Source organism: Triturus cristatus, chromosome 3_1 (assembly GCF_964204655.1).
Source record: "Triturus cristatus chromosome 3_1, aTriCri1.1, whole genome shotgun sequence".
NCBI lineage: Eukaryota > Metazoa > Chordata > Amphibia > Caudata > Salamandridae > Triturus > Triturus cristatus.
Genome location: NC_140583.1, coordinates 731271223 through 731295218, shown reverse-complemented (window position 1 = coordinate 731295218; position 23996 = coordinate 731271223). Strand labels below are relative to the sequence as shown.

General features: G+C 43.1%; 1 protein-coding gene across 2 annotated transcripts in view; it reads right to left on the bottom strand.

Annotated features, from left to right (window-relative positions):
• Window positions 1-23996, bottom strand: part of TSPAN4 (tetraspanin 4) — a 2753320-nt gene that overhangs the window by 2254120 nt on the left and 475204 nt on the right. The gene's annotated exons all lie outside the window — the stretch shown is intronic.

The following is a 23996-nucleotide window of genomic DNA, read 5'->3' as shown; positions in this document are numbered from 1 at the left end:
TTGACTGCGTGGCACAGCCTAGGCTGTGGCAGATCATGGAGGCAATGGGGGTGGATATACAGATCATTAATATCATTTGTGATTTGTATTCAGGTGCCTCAGCTTGTGTTCGCTATGGAAAAGGAGGCGAGTGTACTAGGCACTTCAAAATTGCTAGCGGTGTGAGACAGGGGTGCGTCTTAGCGCCCTTTTTATTTGCACTTTACACTAATGATGTCGAATCAGCTTTGCAAGGATCTACCCGAGATGTTCCTTACATTAATTCACTACAAATACTGATACTCTTATATGCGGACGACGCAGTGATTTTAGCTCGTACTAGTAATGCGCTCCGCCAATTAGTGATGGATTATACTAACTATATGAACCAGCTGGACATGAAAATTATTTATTCAAAGTCCTTTGTCTTAGTGACAGGGCCAAAGCAGCAGAATCAACCACAAATCTGTACTGAAGGGGGCAAGTTGGGAGTTTTGGATTCTTTTAAATATTTAGGGATTATGTTTGATCGCCAAAACAACTGGCATAGCATGGTCATAAATAGGGGGTTACAGATGGATTAAAATATTGGGGCACTTTTTGAATTTATGAAAAAAGTAGGGTCTAAACCCATTGAAGCAATTAAAAAAGTTTATGGAGCCAAAACGGTATTTGCTGCCTCTTATGGACTAGCTGTCTGGGGCATTAGAGACTGGCCAAAATGACAATTTATAGAAGATACCTTTTTGAAAATCTGGTTTCACTGTCAAAATCATGCTCTAATTTTAATTGTCACACGGAATTACGAGTACCTTATATATCTGATAGAATTTCTGTGGCGCCCATCTTAATGTGGCACTCAGACTGGCGGAAGGAGACTCTCTTGTTAACGAGGGATATTATAAATGATGTCTTGAAGCTTGATGGTGCAAATAATATCAGTTGGTTATGTTATGTTGAATCTACCCTTCAAGCAGTTGGGCTACATCATCTGTACACAGATCCCACAACTTGCTGGAGGTTCCAAGCCTAACGCAAATGGATATTAATGCAATCTATCCATCATTCATCACTAATCTACAACATAGATATATTTTGGTTAGATTTCGACTGAATTATATACCCTTGATGTTAGGTCTACCTCGTAATACCTATGTAACATCTGAATTGCCATTTTGCACATGTGATGATCAATCTATTCAGAATGATCTGCATTTCTTGTGTTTTTGTACATTTTATTGCGAGGAAAGGAAAAGGTTTATTGGCCCCATTATCCGTAAAATGAATTTTAGGCAGTGTCGCGTGGCCCTATATAATCTGCAGTTGTTACCTGATCCTTTTACATGTTTTTCATTGGCGTCCTTCTTTTTATCGGCTTTAAAAAAGAGACGATCATTTCATCAATCTGATAATTAACTGACATATTAGCTGAATTGTGTTAATCATTGTATGTATATATGAATTTTTTATTCTTTTTCATTAATCTTTGTAATAAGAATAATGCTGTTTTTAATGTGTTTATTTATATATTTCTTTTTTTGGTAAATTTTGGAAATTGTTTTATCTGTAGAATACTTTTCATGCCATCATTCTGTTGGCGAAATAAAGTTATCTCTGACTGACTGGATCAAGAATCAATTTTAAAATATCTATTTTTGTAGGTCAATATGCTACGGGGGACTGTTGGGTACTTTGGGGGATTTGGAGTTGCTCTATAACAGTCATTTTTTATGAAGGATAAAGTCCTTTTTTTATTTTTAACTCCCTGTAGTACCTTTATTTTTTTCTGAAAGATGAATTAAGATGTAATCTGTTTATGCGTCTTGCTGTTTATTTTATATGGCATGGATTGTTTGATACTTAATTATCAATAAAAATAAATTATAGAAAAAAAATGACTAGGATGTGGAGTACTTTTCCTGCAGACTGAAAGTTGGGATTCGAAAGTCATCCTGACTCTCTGGTGTATCTTGGTCGAGCAGCGACAGGCTAGCGCATGGGAGGTGGGGTGAAGGATGAGGTAAATACAGTCCAACAGAATGATTATGTACATCATATTTAGGAATATTGATCCAGGGTTATACTTGAAAAGAAACTGCACTTTAGATACATACTTAGAAATTGTAGTACAGAAAAACAAAATAAGAAGGGCGATTGTCTGAATCCTTTAGCTCTAGAAAAATGTCATTTAGGTTAGGGCCCTGTTCCATGGTTCTAGTTATAGATAATGAGAAACATGGTCTTTATCCTTTTGAGGTTCAGAGTCTCCCAAAACATCACTGTAGGTCGGGAACTAAAACTGAGAGTCAAACGGGAGTAACATCCTTGGTCTTTGGAGTCCCACTCAAGTGGTCTGGATAGGCTGGAGAGTAACAAATGGCCTTCACAGTCCAGTCAAACGATTTTGGTTCCAGGAATTCAATGGCTGACCGGTTGTTGGGTACTAAGAAAACCTATCAGGGTACTGACCCGCTGTATGGCCTGGCGATACATTCCTGAGCTAGTTACAAGTCCCTACTCATGCTTGCTGAAAAGAGTCTAAATGGTACAGAGGATTGTATTTTAACGTATTGTAAAAGCGCAACCAATGAAGATACCGTTAATGTCACTAGTAAATATCTATGGAGTCCATTAAGGAGCGGGAGGCAATCTTAACAGTATGGAGAATTCTATATAAAGGCCACCAATGAGGGACAGATTCTCGACAGATGCCATTAAATGATCAGAGACTTTTGTAAGAGATCCTACCAAGAGAACAATAGTCCAATCTCTAGAGGCGCTATTAAGCCACCAGAGAATGCTATATGAGGTCTAGCAGGGTGAGACTTACACCATGATAATGAACCTGTAGGACTAACCCTGGGGCTGTCAACGTGCTGCCCAAGAAGTATTCAATTATTAATTTAACTGCACTAGTTTGCTGAGGTGCTTTGAGGATTCCTTGAAGGAAGAAAGTAAGATGTTAATCAGAGAGGTAGGAAGGAAGGTAATGAGAGGCTCTGGTCCTCCTTTTTAGGTCCAAAAAGGCTCACACATGGAAGCCACCAATGTAAGTCACATTCTACCTCGACATTCTTTACCTCGATGCCCAAACTGGATGCCTTGTGCAAGGGGAATAAATAAAGAGTGGGAGGGAGAACAAAAGGTGAGGGGTGGCATGTCAATTACAGGATCCAGAAATGGCCAATCCGACTAAGGGAAATGAGGAAGTGGCAGGTACTCATGACAGCCCTTGCTGTATGCCCGTTAGAGAGAAAGGGCAGAAGTAATCCAGGTTTTACCTTTGAGTGCAGTTGTTGGTGCAGAACGTGCGCTGCCCATGTAGAGTCACCACTACTGGGGTAGTCCAACAGCTCTTGAAACGTTGTCTTCATTGCTCAGAGCTACCTCTTCATGAGAGGTCTCTGGAGGGTTTCTAGGTTTCTGATCATGGTAGGGAGAGTTGCTTCCATGCATTTGGCAGTAGTGGGTCCAGAGCAGAGACCATGCTTGGTTCCAACCATGGTTGATTGGGCAGCACACAGCTATAAGCATCCAGGATGCAGCAACAGTCGATGAACAAACTATTTAGTATAGCTCTTGAAATGTCTGGAGTGAAACTCTGAACGTTAGCTCGTAGCAGTTCATCTCGTAGCCACGTGTCAATAAGCTTTAATGTAGTGTTCAAAGCAATAGGTTTGCAGCTAGCTTGAAGTGGACTTCCTTTGCATTTTCCATGTCAATATCAGACAAAAGAATAACAATTTTGTGTCATACATACATGTCCACCTGGTGTTTCTTGTCAGATTTCAGATTTTGGAGGAATTTGTCTTGTTTGGAAGTTTTGTGGATTGTCCTCACAGTGTAGAGTAAAAAGCAGGGGGAGATTGGACCAGTGTAAAGTTACACCCAAGATTGTCCTGCCCCATATTCACGATGACAACCAGAGCCATAACTAAAACCAAGATGGGATGGTGGTCCTACAGAAGGTGGAAACAACTTTCTCATACATACTGGTGCACTATCTCATCATATACACCTGCACTCGCTTGATTACCACCAGAACAGAGGACCCACTGGTGTTGCAGGACATTCACGCAAGGGAGGTAGAATTGATACCCGGGGTACAGCCACGATGTACCCCCTGAAGCAAAAATCAATGTAATCAACTTGTAACTTTCTGCAAAGCAATAAAGAAGGATGTTCTCATGTGGACATCAGTGGGGAACTCCTTCCCAGCAACAGCCTCGAGTTCTGCTGGGGAGCGCGGGAATTGGTGAACATGGACTTGGTTACAATAGAGGGCACTTACAGACTGCAAAATGCAAGAGACTTCATGAAAAAATACAAAATAACAGAAAAGACGGCTAGTACAGTCAATTGTGGACTTTTGTCCCTACAAGGTTCTTCTAGTTAAACAGATGAATCTTGTGAGCTGCACTCAGTAGTATCAATTTCTCTTTTTTATAGGAATGTCCTAGGCCATTATTCCAGAATTGAACTACAAGCACGGAGAGACTTTTACACTCTTTGGAAAAATGGTGAAATGTTAGCATCAGCATCACATTTTCAGATTTGTACTGTTGATGGACTTTGGGGAGGGGATCAAAATGAACTGATTTGCACAGATAAAACTACTAGGATGTTCCAGATTATTCAACAGCAAATTGGAAAGGAAAAAGGTGAAGATGTAACGGTCTTGAGACACAAAATTCAGATTGCCATGTTCCATAAATAGTTGGATGACAAGTTATGACTCTGAAGAGAGACTGAACTGATGGGAGCTTGGAAGCTAGAGGGTATTTGTGGGAACCGCGTCTGGTGTTCCAGCACACAAGTGTTACTGGGCACCTTGTGTGTCCATTAGGGTATTTTACCTCAAATGGCCTTCTCTTGGACCCAAAATTGAGTGCCAAATACACCCACTTAACCCCTAACTCTCGGGGTTGCAGTACAGTGGTTCATTGGCTTACTCAGAGAGGTAGAGTGTTAGAAACTTAGAGCTCAGAAACACAAAGAATAGAACCAAGTAAATTAATGTCCAACTCGGGCTTTACCCTTGAGAAAGGACAAAGTACCTTATTTTTTTAACAGCTCTATACGAAGCATTCAATGATGTAAGTGAAGTATCTACACAATTTGATTCGGCTTTATCATAAGGGTGTGATTTTTTGTAGTAATGTATTTCTGATGCTTTTGAGGGACATCTATGTGTAACAGGCTCACTGCCACAGTTTCTCTTCTGTATTTAGATGGGATTTGTATTGCAGATACTTCTTGTGGTGAGTCGAGCTCCACCTGCATTGCATAAGGTCAGTAACCCCTCTACTGCGCAATCAAAATTTCAGTGTTCCTCCTTCTCAGTCGGCTCCACCACTCCTTTCACGTGCACGTGCACAACCCATGTTTTCTATACCCAGTGGTCCCCATTGGAAGGAAGCGGTAGACGAAGCAGCTCCTGCTGCAGTGTCGGGAAAATGGAGGCCGCCATCTCTCAGTCCTTGGAGCAGAAAGGATGTCTTCTGAACCTCTTAAGCATGGTCACTGAAATCCAACATAAAGCCCCAACACAAACGGGGCGTTTGGTATACTGCTCTGTGGCCACACATTCCGATACAGGGATCTGCACAATTCGAGTGCACCGCCACCTGGCTCTCGGAGTCCGGAGCTTTGGCCCACCTTTGGGACTCTGGTCTCTACAATGTTGTATGTGGCCTACTGGGAAGCATGGTTCAAGCACGAGGGCTGAGGCAATACCAGTAGGTTAGGCAGTGCTAGAAATGGAAAATACTAAATGCAAGAATGAACTGTTGTGGTACCCAGCCCCTCCTCTACACTGAAAGTGAATCAATTTGGTGACAAGATTGCCAAGCCCATCTATTGTGCTTATGTCCCTGCCTGCTACAGCATAGAGGGCTTGCAGTTCCTGCAGCATGCTGCAGCCCCCTCCTGTACTCACAGTGTGATTAATCTAGTTTCTCCAAAATCTTTTCAAATTCGATTTCTGATTTAGCTCAAGCGTTCCTGCTGGAGCCGGTTTCGTGCACCGGCCCTCCTTTCTGTAATATGTTTATGCTGCTAATGAACATTCCTTCAATATATCGTGTTCCCTTGTCCTCTGCTGCACTCAAGAATCCCACTGAAATGCACTCACACTACTGATTACGCCAAATTGCACCCCTTATCTTCCTCACTAGATTTGGCCTAGATGGTCTTTTATATACCTACTAAAAGTGGTTGAGGGAACAAAACAATTCAGGATTATACTTTCAATATAAACATGCCTTAATGGACCACAGCCTCCGAACTTCAGTTTTGTCGATTTATTATAAGGCCAAAAACAAATGGATGTAGACACAGCGAAGAATCAAAGTATATAGATACAAAAGGATCAATATAGAGCCGAGTCTATGAATATAGGTTATTCGGCACAAAAGGCATAAGATGGTAAACTCCAAAATCAGAATGCACCAAAGAATAGATGCAGAGTCTAGGTCCCTTTTCATTAGGAAGAAATAAAATATCTTTCTCTACACTGCTCTGATGGAGGTCCTACCTAATTCCCTTCCATCATTTCCCGAAGGTGTCAGCACGTGTTGACTTCCTAAGAAGTACTCACGTCAAATGGGTTGATAAGCTTAAGGCTTTGGAGCTTGCTCTAAGATACTCCTTCTCCTCCGAAAGTTAGCAGAAGTCTGGTCTCACTGTTCCTGCACATCATACAAAAAAATGGGGTCCGACTGATAATACGTTATCAGAAAATTTCCATTGCAACTTTGTCAGTGTGGTGATTTTCCAGCCAGGGGCATGATGAACCTTCTTTGTTCAGATGGCCTTGGTTCTCAGAATAGGCCAGACATGGAAGGCGTCCTCCCGTTTTGCCTTTTAGCCATCTTAAAAGACGTTTCTGGTATCTCCTTCAATCTGAAAATTATGAGTTTGCATTCCGGCACCTGCAGTAGGATGAGAACACTCTGTTTTTCGAACACAACATGTATTTAATTATTTATTTCTCGAGAGACCAGGGAGATGTGAAACTATAAACAATCTGCGGTTTTGGGCAGAGACTCGGGCAACATAAACTAAACACAAGTACATTATATGAATATAATATCATCCTGTACGTTAGACATTCAGGATTTACAATGCATACATGGTCCTACTTAAATTTATCCACCACACTTATTGCTAACTGGTTCCACTAAATACATCTTTATCATCATAAAACACTGCAAACGAAAGAGAATACACAGGAGTGCGTTTTAACCCTGAGTATAGAGCACCCATAGAATATAGAGTGCTGAAAGCGCTCTATCACTGCCAAAAAACCCAGTGTTATTGCCCTCTGTAAAAACCCCAGTTCTAGCTGAGCTGTTCATCAGGCACGGCTACCAGCTGTTTTCACCAAGAGTATTACTATTTCAAATGCTACTGCTACTCGTGTTCAGGACTTATTTTGCTAGTTTGGGTATTGTTTTTTCTTGGCGAGGACACTTTGAATAATCACACGCTGTGCCCAGTTCCTGTGCCTCGTGTTTCTACATTTAATATCTTTCAAAATGTGGGCTTCATTTCAGGCTTTTTAAAATTCTTGTTGAGAGGAATATAACGCCTCAGTCCCACTGAGTTTCTTGCCACCCCTTAGAACGTGAAATTCCGCGTCCTATGAATATTGGCCTAGTTTGTTGTTTACATGAGGGAGAACTCTAAATGCGTTATAAAAGGTCACTGTTGTGCTGAGACCAATGTTGGTGCCCAGTTTACTTTAAAATGCACTCTTCCCCACACATCGCCCATAAACATGACGCTCCATTTTACACATTGTGCCAGAAACCAGAAGAGGGAGTGAGCCCACACAAATCATTTTGTCTCGAGCTCTGACCCCCACCGCCCCAAGCTAGAAACTCAGCTCGAACTTCCATAATGTGGGCCTAGTTGCATGCCTGGATTTCCACCGCCAGGTAAGGTAACAGACACCAAAAGCAAGAAAAACAATTGCTTTAAAGCCCTCCAGGGGGATGTGCTGTTGAATGTTCATCAGTAGATGTTGATGGATCTGTGGAGATTGGCAGAGACACTTGAAAACAGCCCAAATGCTCAGCTTGAATTTTAAAAGGTCACAGAGAGACTTCCACTGTATGACGTTCTTTGGCACATCCTGTCGAATGAAAGCTCTTGAATTCGCAGTTGTTCCAGAAAGGTACAAACCGACAGAAAGGCAAGGCTTGATTTATAGTGGAACGGTAACTTTAAATATTCTATTTTTTAGGGAGGTCTAAACGCTCCAGCCTGGGTCAAACTGAACGTCTATTTCTGCCTCTTTTTGTCAGAAGCAACAGAAACTAGGCAGCTTTTTAAGCACATAGTAGATGTTCCATAAAACCTATTTAAATACTGTAGAAGTTTGGAAGCAAAATGTTCCAATATAATATACACATATTCGCATATCCTTGATTTACGATTAGGCTTCTCGTATTATTTTTTTTAATGCGCCTGTTGTAGTTTCAGTCTGGCTCAGTTCCTGAATTGGCGTTTGGTGCCAAGTCAAACCACTTGCTTGGCTCTGCCGCCGAAGTTTCTGGCATGACAACTTCTCCAAGCCTGACACAGACTGAAATAGCAAAGTATTTCCAGAGGACCTCCCAAACTGAACAAAACCTCAGTAATCAAGCAGCACTTCTGACAGTGATAGGGGATCTATATTTCAGTAGAGGGCTTTAGAGCAATGTCTGGCAGCCATGGGCAGGAAACTCTTTGCAAGGCAGTAAATGTTTTTGCGTTAACAGGTGACTAAGCGCACACCGTGGGGTTCAGAGGGAGCATGCATCTAGTCCTTGCAGTAGAGCTCATGAATTTCATGTCTTCGAAGGCCTCTGACATAAAACATGCAACAAACACACGGAAGGTGATGGGACGAATGCTTGCAAGAACACTTACCACTGGTAATCGCTATGGGTAGTATTTCAACCGTGAGAGATCGCGAGTGGTTAGACCAATTGCAGGAATTCCTCCCATCACCTTTTTTGTGTTTGATGCACCTCCCTAAATGGCAATGGTATGTACAGAGACGTGGGTCCGGTGCTCAGGGTGCCACTGGAACCAAGCTACGCTCGTCTGATGAGCCACAATCAATGTGAAACGGCCAGTGCTTAATTTGAGCAGGTGGGTTCCAGTAGGAGGAACATGCACTTAATTATCAACAAAGGCACTTGTGGCAGTCTACCACATGGTGGCGCTGTCGGTCTAATTTTGAGATGAGCACAATTATAGTGTTTAATAATTCAGTATAACTATCGCTCTCACCATTCTGATTTGATCGCCTGGAATAGTCTGAAATGTCACACTTGCAGGAGTGCGATGGTGAGTAGTTGTGCTGAGACTATCATTGGCAGCTTTGGCAGGAGCATTGGGTGGGGCGAGCTGCAGTGGCTTCCTCAGAAGGGCCCTGCCGCTTACTTTGTCTTTTTACAAATACTCACTGTTGAAACCAGTCTTGATTTGCTTGTGTTTCAGTTCAGGGAGGAAATGGCCATGCAGATTGGTCAGGACTGCACCTATTGGAGCAGGGTCAAGACTGATTTGCATATAACTGGGTCCATACTGAGGTGGCATGGCAGACAAAAGAACGCTGGGTTTGAATGCTAGGCTGAGCAACTGCCAGTGGTTAGGCACATTGAAAGCATTCCTCCCATCACCTTTTGTGTGTTTGGTGAAAGGTCTTTGCTTCTGAAACTTTGTAGCAGGGATGTTTCAATTGGCTTGCCCACAAACTCTGGGAAGAGTGTGAGTGAGTGGGTCACTCAACTACATCTCTGAATTAGTTATTTATTTATTCTAGAGAATTGATAAAGCAAAACTAGGCCTGATGGGTCTTTAGAATACTGTAAAATGGCTGAAGTGGAAGATCATTGTACACACAGTGAACCTGATTGACAAAGGTATTTTCTCACCTACGTTGAACGTTTAGATGCAGAAACCTGTGTTTGCCCGTGTGACCACATCTGCTACCCAGGGTGGGCTGTGGGTCTTCAGGGGTGGGAATGTCTGCCTAAGTAAGTAAGTATCTACATATTTATTCATGGGTAATCACAAACCTTTGCCAAGCCCATTTCTCCTCTGGAAAATGTCAGGTTCAAAGGCAGGACTGCATAGGTGAAGAATTTTACTTTGCATACCTCAGATGTAAGTTTAATATCAGTTTACAGTGGTTCTCTGTTAAGGAATTATCAAGAGATGCTGGCATATGACTTTTAGCTTTATCGCATTTACCATTACCTGGAATTGGCTTTGGAGTCTTTTTTTATTCTTGGTAACTGCATTTTTATTGAGTTTTTAGATTGAGCGTGAGTGCACTAGGTGCCTACACGCACTTAGCAGTCTAATTCTGTGCATGCTTGGAGTTGTGCTGGTCATGTGACTTCAGTTTGGCAGTTCTGAGCCTGTGACTATTATGTGTGGGCGGACTGGCTTTGTGTGGGAGACTGACAGCTGAAATCAGTAGGGGAAAGCAACATGCCAATCTGAGCTGTCTGCCCCTTCAGGATTCCTGTGGAAGCCTTCTGACAGGGAAGATCCCAGGATTGTCCCAGTTGAAAGGGTTACCAGGGATATTTTATTTGTTTAGCATGCAAGAGGTCCCAGACGCCCAGTTTCATGGCCTCAGCAGGTTGACCCAACCATGTTTGTCAGTGTAATGCTTGGCTGAAAGACAATGCAACTACAGGATTATAGCTGAGCTTTCACGATTTTATGTTGGTGGCTCTGACAAAGAAGTGTCCTCACACCGACAAAAGGCTTAAATTAAGGTAGGAGAGATGTATGACATCATTAATGCATTAATGAAGATTTTTCTCACAAAAGATCTTTCTAATGGGTATTTTTCAATCTTTTGTTAGATATCCTGAACAAAAGTTGTGAATTGTCTAGCTTCGCTTGACAAATATTCTTAATTATGTGGCAGATCAAAGATTGGGCCAAGTTTTCGTACATCATGTTCCTCTCAAATCAAATGGTCAAATTATACTCCTGATCTGATCATACCATGATCATTTTAACACAAAAACCATACGTAATAACACACGAGGGATGACTATGCTACGTAGCCAAGGAAGGCATTTCGATATCGCCACGCTCCACAAAACGTTTTCTTTTCCCAACGAGCTTCCCCTCCTAGCTGACAACAATCTACAGGTCCTTCTTGAGTCCCTTCAAAGAATGGTCAGAGCCTTTAACAAAGTGGCTACTCCCCTACGTCTCCAAAAATCAAGATCAGCTGCCAAATGTCTCATATATGGTCCACCCCAGAGTTGGAACACAAAAGAGGCAAGGAAAATCATGGAAAGACACTGGAGGAAAACCATACTGGAATTTAATAGAGAAGTGTGTAAAGCTCGAATGAGAGCATACAATAAAGCACTTAAGAAAGCAGAGAAAGATAACTTTACCTCCAGACACAACCAGATTCAAAATCAAAATCATTTGAGATCTACAGAAAAATTAACTCCGGTCGTCTCTGACCTACATTATAAAAATCTTATGTCCTTCTTTGAGAACAAGGCATTGAAGATTCATGCAGAGATAGGAAAGACTCGAGATTACCATTCAACACCGTGGTTGAACTCAAAATCTCATCCTTGTTCACATCCTGTGCAGGTTTAACCCCTTAACTAATAAGTAAATCACCTGGCAAACAGGCAGCTTTGAACACACAAGTTGAGCTTTGTTCATCCAATAAAATAAAAGAACCCTTTGCTACATTTGCCCCAAATATACGAAATATCTCTTTTCAACAAGGACTTGTGCTGTCACCCTAAAAAGGCCATGATCATGTTACTGAATAGAACTTTGACCAACCCAATTTAGCAATTTACCGACTCCCTTTTTATCAGCGAGATCATTGAAGGGGATGTCACATGATAATTTCTAGGACTTGCACATCCATGTGTGACTCTTCTTGATAAATAATCTGGGTTCAGGCTAGGGAGTGAGAAAGAAATTGCAATAACATACATCAAGGAAGACCTACTTGGATGCGGGTACTGCAGTAATGCTATTACCTCTTGTCCTGTTTGTGGCCTTTGACACTGTAGATCATAAAACTCTACAGGAGAAACTAGAGAAAAGGGCCGAGATCTCTTGAATGACCATCCAAATGTGCCTATCTTTTCTATCAAATCTAAGTCAACAAATCAATGGTGGTTCCTCTTCACTGACAGTAAAAAGAAATTCATGCAGGACCCCACAGTGATCTCTTCAGCCTCTCCTGTTAATCAATATATTCATGAGATCATGGCCCAGCTACCAACGGAAAAACAAGTGTACGCAGATGGTATTCAACTAGAGCGCCATGTGGGCAGTCACAATGAACACTGCAAAAAACATTAAAACCCTACCTACCTTAAAAAAGATATCAATGGAGGAAGGAAAGAAATCTAAATTCTCAAAGGTGTAATTACCCTTATGACAAATGTCCCTGTCACTGGCTGAAGGGACTAGGTGTCAGGCCTACTCAGTCAAAAGGAGTTAAAAAAAACTTAGTGTGCTCCGGATTTATGCCAGGTAGAAGTACGGGATTAAACTTGCGGCGCCTGCACGGAGTAATGGCTCGTATCCCATATCTAAATAAATCAAAAGGAGGGAGAAAGAAGGGGTATGACCCACTCAGCTTCTTTGTCGTAGACGTTTAAATATCAATGGAGAGTGGATCACAGGTCCTGAAAGAACCAGGGTTAATAGCAGCAGTACTAAGTACTGTTAAGAAACCCTCAATCACGTGTTAGTTCACAGGTGGAATTTTAGCGGTATGTTCGATTATCCGCTACTTGCTTGACAACGTGACAGCATCATCATCGGGTTAATAAATGCTTCCTCCACCCGGAGGTAATTCCTCTGGTTTTTTCAGTTGTGATCAGAGAACCGTGTTAGGTGTGTAGTGAAGTGCTATATAGTGAGTGAAAAGGAATTTAAAAGACTCGAAAGGACCACACCGGGTGGAGAGAAGCAGTGACAGAACAAGTCACATATTGCCGCCGAAAAGAGCGGGCACAGCTTACACCATCAGATGTAACCCTCCAATCGAACAATTAAGAAACAGGTTCAAATTGAACTCAGACCGACTGGTGAAACAACGGTACTCACCCATTTCACGAGGGAGATCCCTTCCAATTATAGAGTCTCCTACACATACACTAGGGTCCTGATGAAAGCCTATATGACCCTTCGGGGCATGAGATAAGGCTGAAACATGTCGACCTATTTTCTGGACACATTTTTAGTGCACTAGACCCTAAATAGTCTACTCTGTGCACGATAAGTAGTTTTTAATCTAACTCGAATCCAGTTTCATTAAAATTACAAACTGGTCCTTTCGAGTCTTTTAAATTCCTTTTCACTCACTATATAGCACTTCACTACACACCTAACACGGTTCTCTGATCACAACTGAAAAAAACAGAGGAATTACCTCCGGGTGGAGGAAGCATTCATTAACCCGATGATGATGCTGTCACGTTGTCAAGAAAGTAGCGGATAATCGAACATACCGCTAAAATTCCACCTGTGAACTAACACGTGATTGAGGGTTTCTTAACAGTACTTAGTACTGCTGCTATTAACCCTGGTTCTTTCAGGGCCTGTGATCCACTCTCCATTGATATTTAATCGTATCCCATATCTCCAGGAACCGGCGGTTATACTCTCCTTGGACGCCAGAATGGCGTTTGACATGGTCGAGTGGCCATTTCTATTCGCAGTCCTTCGTCACCTGGGCTTCGGCTCTAAATTTTGTGCATGGGTCCGCCTTTTATACACCAAGCCAGTGGCGCACGTTACGGCTAATGGGCACATCTCTAATGACTTTCCTCTAGCGGGGGGCACACGTCAAGGCTGCCCCCTGTCCCCGCTGCTCTTTGCCCTGGTACTGGAGCCGTTGGCGGCATGGATCAGGTGGGAGCCAATGATAAGAGGACTCAGGTGGGCAGCAGGATGGGAGGACCGCATCTCTCTGTATGCGGACGACATCTTATTATATATGGCCCCACCCAGACGTTCCATACTGGTCCTTCTCAATATATGCGAGCTCTTCGGACGGGCATCCGAGTACACCATTAACTGGTCCAAATCTCCCCTGTATGTGCTACACGGCCCCCCACCACAACTTCCTACAGATTGCCCGCTCCAGATCACGGTCGACACGTTTAAATATTTAGGTATCTATGTCACGGCTAACTCGGATGACTTCTTCAAAAGAAACCTGATACCTCCACTGGAGCGCCTAAAAAGGGATACAGCGCACTGGGGGTTATTGCCGCTGACTCTTCTAGGGAAGGCAGCGCTTTTTAAAATGATGGTGCTTCCTCGATTCTTATATGTGTTGGAAAATGCCCCGTTCCCGGTACATCCAAGCTATTTTAAAGCAATTGCAGCCCAGGTCTCCAACTTAATGTGGGGAAGCAAACCGGCACGCATAGCACAGGCCAAGCTGGTACGGGGGTGGTATGATGGGGGGATAGCGCTTCCGAATATACAATTATATTACTGGGTGGCGCAATTGAAGGTGATTAATCAGTGGGTACACGTAGCACAAGCGGATCCTGCATTTAAGTTTGACAGATTTCTATTAGGAACAGGAAGTATGCTGTCCCCCCTCTATAATAAGAAGCAAACTCGTACATTAATAGGGCCCACTAAACATACAGTTACCATATGGCACGCAGCACGGGCAAAACTGGGCTGGCACGGGGTCATAACCCAACTCACTCCTCTATGGGACACGGGGAAACTGGGACGACTTAGGAACAGTAAGGGCTTTGATCAATGGGATGCCATCGGCATATCCACGGTGGGGGACATGTGGCATAAGGGGGGAGTGGCCACCTTCGAGCGCCTCCAGCAACAGTATGAGTTAGCGACCACTGAAATCTATCGGTACACACAGATAAAGCATGCACTGACAACGGCCCTTCCGCCTGGTACTGCGGTCCCGGAAGCTTCCCCTCTGGAGTATAGGTTACTGACAGACTACATGCATAAGCGGGCTACGTCATTCACTTACCGTAAGTTAGTTAACAACCTACCGGAACCCCACGACGCCACTTAGGGACCAATGGACCCGCGGCGTAGGTGACCTGGATGATACAGCGTGGCAGGAGGCACTGTCCTCCCCAAGGGAAGTGGGTATATCCTCAAGACTCAAATTGGTACAGCTCAAAATTTTGCACCGAACCTATTACACCAGATACATCATGTTTAAGATGGGTAGAGCCTCGCACCCATATTGTCTTAGGCGATGTGGGGAGGAGGGTACCTTTTATCATACCATATGGCAATGCCCGAAGATTAGGGTCTACTGGGTGAAAGTGATGAGGCGATTTCGCAGACAGAGGGGGTGTCGCTTTTACCAGAGCCCAAGAGTTGTCTGCTAAATGTATGGGAACCAAATGACCTAACACAGTCGGCGCAAGACTGGGCAACACTGGGGATAATGATGGCTAAACGCAACATAGCGCAGAAGTGGGGGGCAGGGGAAGTACCGTCGCTTAGCGCATGGTGTAAAGATATGGACACAGCTATGGTAGCAGAGAGAACAGTGTTCATTAACCGCGGCTGCCCCCAAAAATGGAACAGGATCTGGGGGGCGTGGAATAATTATAGGGGCAACATCTGTGACCCGCCAAGAGAACAGGTGGATGGGAGCTTTGATGGGGACCAATAAGGAGGGAGGAGGATGTACAATGAGAACTGCTGGGTATGAATTTGTTATATTGCGCCTCAACACAGCAAAGTACTGGAATTGTGGTCTATTGCTTAAACAGTGCCCCTCAAGTCTCCATAACCAGTCTCTCTCTCTTTCAGAGCGCCACTCTTGCCAGTGTAGAGTGTCAGAGCACTGTGCATCACACACACATTACACAGAGACAATAAATATTACATGTATAAATCAGCATATAGGAAATGTAACATAAGCCGTTGGCCTGCAAGGTGTAGGAGTGATATGTCATCCATACTGGTAGGCAGTGTAGTGTGAGTACTTGGTCTGAAGAAGCACAAACCCAGAATTGAAAACGGAACACCATAGGTGGGGGTTCTTCATTATAAGAATCGATTTCTACCCAAATGAACCCATTTCACAACATTAATATATATGCTCTAATCTACACTTTGCAGTGTGCATGCAGCTCTTTGATGACAGTTAAAAATTCACTGTTCTATATTAGTATTTTAACTTATACACTGCAAGTAACAAAAAGATGTCTCTTAGAAAAGCAGTAACCCATTGACTTATTTCCCTTATATGCACTTTGTGATCCGCACAGTACACATTAATTGCAGCAGGGATATTAACCCCTGTGCTATTTTATTATCAGTCAAAACATCAACTAGAAAAAACTCCCATCTCTCTTCAGGAAGAACATTAATCACCGGAGTTATCCTTACATTTTTTATTGTTGTCTCGAAATTGCTGGAGACAAGGAACCTGCAGCAGGTGCTTTTAACACCAAAATAAACTTGCAAACTTGGCACCCCCTGAAGTCAGCTTCTGATGTGGTGGCACCGGTCTCACCGCCCTAGAGTCGGTGTGCATGCAGGGCCAGCTTTAGCATTGGTGACGCTTGGTGCAACAGTGTTTGTTGGTGTCCCCCCTCCTAACCACCTGCATGTATTTCTACATTACCACCCTTCAACTGTACAACACCTCTGCGTAGCCCCTTCTCACATTTATTTGGTTTCTTTCATGGCATTACTCGTCCCAAGTAGGGTGTCAGAGCACTTTGCATTACACATAAACACACACATATTATACAGAGATAATAATTCAAGCACATGTACAGGTAGCAGGTGGTGGCCACCTCATCACGAGTGACGTTGGGTGGCAGGCTGTGTGTGGGCAGGGGACGCTCAGAGCCAGCAGCACAAAAATAAAATGATATTTCATTATTGTTTTATTTTTAAGCCGCTGGCCCATCTAGCGTGTGCAGGGAGGGGCAGGGCCGAGGCATGGGAGGGGGAGGAGGAGTGCTATGTGCACTCCCTAAGTGCTCATGTGTGTTTGGCTGGCCATCTCAGGCCGACCAAAACACACATGCGCTCTTAGGTTTCTCTAAGTAAATTGTGTATTGAACAACCGAGGTTAGAGAAACTCACAGACTCCCTGACCTGAGCGGAGCTTCTTTCGAGCCCGCTCAGGCCGAGAGAGTCTGTGACGTAGTCAGTGCCTCCTGGGACAAGGAAGCGCCCAGCACTGCGGCGTGACATGGGAAGCGGCCGGCAGCAGGTGAGTTTAACTTTTTAAAAATTATTATTATAGTCCCTCATTCCCTGCACCTCCTCCCATGCTCCCCTCCACCCGACTCACCACTTTATGTATGTGGCAGCCACCACTGTGTGTGGGCGAGATCCATAATTTAACCTAGTTGCTCAATCTTTTATTCTTCTGATGTTAATAAGAAGAAGACTGCTGGTTAATAAGTGCTCCATTTTTTAATCTGTGAGACGCAGCTTTACAATGTCAGCTATAAACCTATTTATAATAATAATAATCAATATTATTAGCATCTGACTGCTTAGCTATGCCACAATCTTCTACAATTTCTCAGACCATGAGGACATGAAATCTCCCACGTTCCACACTCAAGTGCTAGAATTTAAAAAAACATAATGCAAAATATTGACTCAGCCAGACCTAATGATGCAGCAAAACCACAAGAGTGCCTGGATGGCCCCATGCGGGGGCGAGGGTCACTTTACACCTGGCCCTGTTCAAAATAACAGAATAGCTGCTTCTATTTAAGTAAAATGCTCATGATGCAAATATGCGACAAGTTTATGTCAATTATTGACTTGTGCAAAACACAGAACTGCTTTTTTGCAACATTTTTGCTTCTTGCGTGATAAGCACGGTCTTGAATTCTGTTACAAAAAATAAATGGGAAGCAACATAAATAGTGCAAAACTCACTTGAACATTTTTAAACAGTAAAGGGCTATGACCTTATGGCGCTAAAATATTTCAAATCAATATTTAGCTCATATAGCTCTCGGTGGCTCCAATATCTTTTCCCTCCTTTATATCCTGGAGCAAAAGTGTTTATTATCAATTAAAGCAAAAACCACTTGCTCTAGTCATTAATACACAAGCAGCAACAATAATACACACAGAAAAAACCCTCCATATTTTAACAAGGGCAAGGCTTTGGAGCTAGACACCTTAATAAAGAAATGTGCATATTGTGGTGACTAACATCATGAGGTAGAAAGTAATTGCAGTGGGGCAGCATGCCTGCTGCAGAGCTATGCGCATAACCTGCTGGCCACCGATCCAAAGAGGGTTAACACGCGTGCCGCAGAGTTTAGCTGTATAACTTCTAGCTCACAGGTGCCAATCCCACAAAGATAGCTCCTTGCGGACAGTTTCCAGGTCCACTAAGTATATAGGGCATAGTAAAATACTACTATCAAAAAGAACTGGTAAATGGCCGCCATCCACGCAGAGTTGACTCAGCAACAACTTGGCCAAAAATTGTTGTTAGTTTTAACTGTGTCAATAAATCATACCATTCACAATGTATGTTACAAGAGGAAGAGAGTGCACCTTTAGCCAGAAGCAGGGGCGGCTCCTCCACTAAGGCGAAGGGGCGTCGCCCACTGCCTTGCAGCAGTAAAAAAAGAAAAAAATAATATGATAATAACGTAATGTTAAAATCATTTTATTTTGTCCTCCTACTGTGGCAGCTTTGAGTGAGGGGGCGGGGCTGCAGAGCAGGGAAGGAGTGGTAGAACCCTCCTAAGTGCCCAGTGACTGGTCGGACCTCTCAGGCTGCCCAATACAGTTACGCACACTTTCCCTCTTCTCCATGCAGGCTGCATTACAGGCTACATGGAGAACATGCCCAGGCTCCCAGTCCCTGGTTGAGGGCCGAGCCACGGCGTGCAAACCAATTACAATGCTGCATTGTAGCGTTATGATTGGTCAGGGGAGCCTGGGTGCTTACCATTCACAATGCTACATTGCAGTGTTGTGATTGGTCAGGGGAGCCTACTGTTTCCTGGAGTCTGAGATGGAGGGGGGCTGAGACGCAAGACCCGGCGGCAAGGTGAGTGTACTTTTTTTTAAATTTACCAATGTGCCCTGCGTGCCCCCTCCCCAAGTCTTTCACCCGCCCCGCCACCCGCGAGCAGTGCCAGCCGCCACTGGCCAGAAGAGCTGTAAGGATGCATGCAATGGGTAGTGGGGGTGTCACATGGCTGATTGAGGACTAGTCGATGCTTCAGGTCCAAGCAGAAGGTTGTCTGGGCTACTGAGTACCAGAGCACAGGTGGTCCCGATGCAAGTTGTTCCTGATGCAAGATGCAGCGGCTCTACAGCGCTCCTCCATTACGGAGTCCAGAGGAGTGTATTATAGATAAGGGCAGGGGCAAAATGACAGGCGATGGTATGGCTTTTTCAGAACATTATGAAAGAAGCTCCAGCTTGAAAACTGAAAAGGATATGGAAAAAATACAATCACAGAAAGGGATCTGTTTAATAATATAGAAAAATCTCATGTGAAGTCAAATAACTCCTGTTTTACAAGCAGCAACTATTAAAATGTAATGCCGAGGTTCCACCCCCACTCTATGGGCAATGCCTCTGTGCTGCACCTGGATGACACACCAGGTTCATATCCCTCCGACTAGAAACTAAATTGTCTTTTGGAACTTTAACAGTCATTGTTTACCACTAGAAGAGCACTCCTTTTGTCAAGATATTAAAAATTAAAGCTAAGCAGAAACTGCGCATCGCCACCGCCTGAGCAGCGTTTTGTCTTTTATTTCCACAATGTTGTGGAAATGAAATATGGCAACAGCGCTCATTTCTGTGAGAGTGCAAATGGCACCCCAAACTTGGAGTCCTATGCAGCTGCACCAGTCGCACCGCCCTAAAGCCAGGACTGGTTATGACGGTGGTAGTAGCAGGACTCAAGTTCCTCCTTCAGAGTCCTCAAGTTCCACTTCTCATAATGTTCCAACTCTCAAACGATTCTAAGCAGAGAACTGTTTCTTATATTATCGCTTAGCAGTGACTACTTCTCGATTGCCTGCAGATGGCTCAGTGATTAGTAGTTACTAACTGTGTTACTGAGCAATCAGCCTGATAAGGACTAGGGGTGTGCAGAACTTGCGGAGTTACATGAAAACTCCATGAGATTCCGCAGAGTTCCACGAACGAGCAGAAATCGGTACGTCACACTGCTCGTGCAGATTTTTTTAATGGTTTCATGTCGACTGTGTTGCAAAAACTGAGCAAGTGCATATGCTCTCTGCTTTAGACCTATAATTCCAGATCTTATTTTGGTCACATCAATCCTGGACCCTAACCTAGATACCTACTAGGAATCATTCAGGAAAGATCCCAAAGAAAGGATTGCTATAGCTTGGCTTTTATGCCAAGATCAATTGCTCGTCACCATGGGCCAGTCACAAAAGGGTTTCAAATAGCTAAATGTGCTGAAGAAACAAGCATCTCAATTGATCCTTCAGAAATTTCTAACTGGGTAGATAGAGTTATATGTTTCTTAGCAAATGTGAATGTCGCCATTACACAAGAACGTAGCAAAAGACTTTTGTTAAAAACATAACCTAACCTTATAGAACTTGCTTCATCCAAAGTTGGTCCAGGGACCAGAGGTTTTATTTTCAGAAAGAACTTCATTAAAGAGATGTTTGCAAACATGTTCCAACCTTTACCTCAATTTACAAGGCTCAACCTTTGCTCTTAAAAGGTATTGGGCCCACTGGGGTTTACCCAGGCTGGCTGAGGAAGAGACTGACCTACTAATTGCTCCACATATGACAGTCGATCCCAATTTTTCTACTCCAACAACTACAGTAAGTGGAAAGGAGACAATTTTTACCAATACACAAGATCCACTTTTCGCCCCACCAATGCATAGATTTCAGGTGTCGGTGTCAGAGGAAAATTAAGAGCTGCCACTACCAATGATATGTGCCCACCCTATTCGCTACATTCTGAGGGTTGAGTTGCACTTTTCTTTAAAATAATTTGCTACATTTTTCAAGGGCCTCCTGGGTTTTCTACACTCAGGCTTGGTTCAACTTTACTTTCCAAAGTAATTTTATCTTTCACTTCTGAAATCTCTCCATGTAGTTCTGGACTTCCAAGAACCTTTATGCAAAGGTGCAGTGAAGCCAGTAGAACTCCATCCATATAGCTTCTTACGTAACATAATCCTAGTAAAAAAGAAAAACAAAAAAACTTGATCCAGTCATTAACCTACGCTAATTCAATTCTTTTGTGCTTTATCGACACTTCAAAATGGCGAGCATCCTTTTTATCTCCAACCACAAGATTGGATCATTTGTTTGTTGCACAAGGAAATTTATATTACCGGCTCTATAGTTTCACCTCACAGGCAACGCTTACAATTTTACTGAAAGGACCAACATTAACAATGTGTTGCTCTTTATTTTGACCTTTTTATCAGCAGCTTGGTGCTATACCAATCTCCTCAAACCAGTGGTTGCTCATTTCAGACCTTAAGGCATTAGACTAATGATATACTTAGACAATATGCTTCTGTTAGCACAGGACAGGTGTCTCTTCTTCATCAGTAACAACATTCTATTTCTCTACTAGAAAATCTGGGCTATGTGATAAATCAAGGAAGATCCCTTCTTCCCCCAGGCAAGCCTCTGGTGTTTCTGGGATTCTGAGTGCACTTTACATCCTCCACTCTTCTTCTTAGTTTAAGATGTATCTAATAAGTTTATCACCTTCTCTCATATCTCTCAAAGACAGTTGCCCAAAATTGTAGAGGTGGACGTAACTGGTGTAATTCTCTATAACGTAATTACTGAAAAATTACTCGTAATTATGCGCAATTGTGTGAAAATCGTAATCTGGCATTTAGTGCTATTTTCTTAATGTAGAATGCACCCCTACATCAAAAATAGGCCACAGGATGCTGGAGTAATAGCATAATTTCGTTAATTTCGCATAACAAGAGAAATGCAGAATTACTGAAATTACTCCAATTACTTGGTGTAATAAAAATGTTGCCCGGGCCTACAAAATAGTAGGTCAAAATAGTAGGTCTCCTAGCCTCTTTCAAGCGGGTGATTTTCAGGAATTCCTTCATTATCAAGATCTCCAATGTATGAAAATTCCTCATTTGAACAAAGGTGTTGCTTAATCGGATCTGGTTCATGTATTCCTATGGAAGAAGAGGAAATATCAAGGAAGCTAAAGCACATTTATGATTGGACCAGCAGAACGATTGTCAATTCCATCCCAGATCTACTGTTAGAATCAGAAGGAAGTTTGTTTGGCTGGAGAGCTCGCTGCGGCCAGTTCTCGACTGGCAGACCATGGTATTGAGGGAGTCTTTCATGCACATCAACTGTGTGGAGCTACTGGATCAGCTCCTTTGCAATCCAAACTTTCACAAAGGGCTTCACCCAATGCTCAATAGTCCTCTTGGTGGACAATCAAAGACTGGTTCATTGCATAAACCATATGGGCTGTACCAAATCAAGAGTACTTTCGGAACTAGTAAAACAATTCTGGAAACTCTATCTTCACCATTGTGTGTCCATAAATTTGAAGCACATTCCCTGAGTCAAAAATGTAGTGATGAACTGGCATTCCCGCCATCTGTCAGATTTCAATGATTGGCAAATATTTCCCCCAGTTTTGGGTCCATTCTTGATCATTCTCTTCGATTCGCATCGTAATGCTCAGGTTCCCCAATTTTTCAGATGAAGCCCAGATCCCAAAGCTCTGGCCCAAGGTGCTTTTCTGCATCTTAGTTTTCCAGGCCTTCCTTATGCATTTCTCCCATATCTCATGCATTCGAGGTCTCTCTCAAAAATACAAAGTGAAAAAGAAACCTTAATTGTAGTGAATATATTTTGAAGCTCTCACGTTTGATTCCCAGACCTTCTAACAATGTTGATGGATTATCTGGTTCTTCTTCCATTTTACAATCAACTAATCACCAATCCGTGAGGACCTCATCACTAACTGATAAATTCAGGCAACCTCCAGCTAGATGAGTGGAAAATTTCAGACCAAGATTCTCAGGCCCAAGTTTTTCACCAGAATCTGTCTCATTTATTAACCAAGCCCAGGCTCTTGGTGCCAAGAAAATAAACAAATCCAGCTGATCCCTATTGTCTAAATGGTTTCTGGAACCTAGTGTCAATCCGGTTTTGACAGATGTTTCACAGTAGCAAATTTCTTAGCATCTTTAGCCTCCAAAAATAAGTGCTAAACGATGGTCGATTTTTAAAGATATGCGATTTCTCTCCAACATCATTTTATCGATGGTTAGACAGTTGGAAAACACCCAGTAATAAGCAAGTTTGTTAAAGGAATTAAGATAAGTATCCCTCATTCTTCTATATATCAAATCTTTCCGGGGTGTTGACTTAGTTTTACAATTGTTTAAATCTTGGAATGATAATGCTGCTCTTTCACTGAAAGCTATATCAGCAAAACTTACTATTCTATTCGGTTTGATGTCTTTCAAAGGAGTTTCTGATGTCAGAGCTTTGGACATGGGGTTTTGTTCTTTATCTGTAGAAGAACCATGGCTCTCTCTTGCAGTGGGGAGTATCCCAGTTTCCAGACTGTCCAAACCTCTGTGGGAAGTGATGTCTAAAGAAGTATTAACCATGAACCAGTTCTTTAAGATCTTCAGCCGCCCAAATGCTGGCATCTTTTAGGAAGACGCACCTTCCAGTTTCTCCAAGTGGATTAAATGGATCATGAGTCTCATTGGAACTGTATTCGGGGGGCGTGGCCGAGTAGGTGACCAAGATGGCTGCTTAACTTTATAGCTCCCGAGTCATCGGCCTCCTTTCTTCATCTGCTTGTATTACCAGGCTAAAACACAGCCTCCCGATGCTGAGCGGGTGATTGAGGAGGCACCCGGAGACAAATGGAATGGGGCCAGACATGGTCCCCGACTACGCCTGCTGAGCCGCAAAACAGCTGTCCGTGCTCCCGGACCCTACGCGACCCTCGGAGGCCCTGAGACG